The 569-nt window shown below is 48.0% G+C and overlaps 1 pseudogene; it reads left to right on the plus strand.

Moving 5' to 3' along the window:
* Window positions 1-452: 452 nt before the first annotated feature.
* On the plus strand, window positions 453-569 carry LOC136662615 (5S ribosomal RNA; annotated as a pseudogene).

Below are 569 nucleotides of genomic sequence, written 5' to 3' on the forward strand. Positions count from 1 at the left end.
TGGGAAGGGGAATTATTTTGCTCTCCTTTTCAAGCCGAATACAAAAAACTGGTTCACTCTTTCCACTATCATAGCGGCACAGAGCAGATTGTCTCCTCCATATTCATTAGCAGAGGGAGAGAGACAGGTGAATTTTGAGCAACACACCGCTAATTAATACCAGTGTTAACAGCATCTCACTTTGAAGCCAGTGAGTGATGTACTTCTAACAGGGATGCGTTGTGGGAATGGTAAACACAGGCCATCAGCTCAGACTGACACAACTGCATACCCCCCCCCCCAACACACAACCTGGTATGGAAGGTGTAAGAGAGCACCATTAAGCAGATATCAGAAAATCAAGAGCAGAGGATGGAAGAGTTGGGGAGAAATATCTTGGGCCATCCAATCCAAGCTCCACAGGTTGTGACCCTCCATGCAGAATCCTGTCATACACCATGGTTTGCTCAAGCACTGGTAGCTGTTACCCTGCACATGCCCAATCTCGTCTGATCTTGGAAGCTAAGCAGGGTCAGGCCTGGTTAGTACTTGGATGGGAGACCACCTGGGAATACTGGGTGCTGTAGGCT

The sequence above is a fragment of the Tiliqua scincoides genome, chromosome 11 (assembly GCF_035046505.1).
Source record: "Tiliqua scincoides isolate rTilSci1 chromosome 11, rTilSci1.hap2, whole genome shotgun sequence".
Classification (NCBI taxonomy): domain Eukaryota; kingdom Metazoa; phylum Chordata; class Lepidosauria; order Squamata; family Scincidae; genus Tiliqua; species Tiliqua scincoides.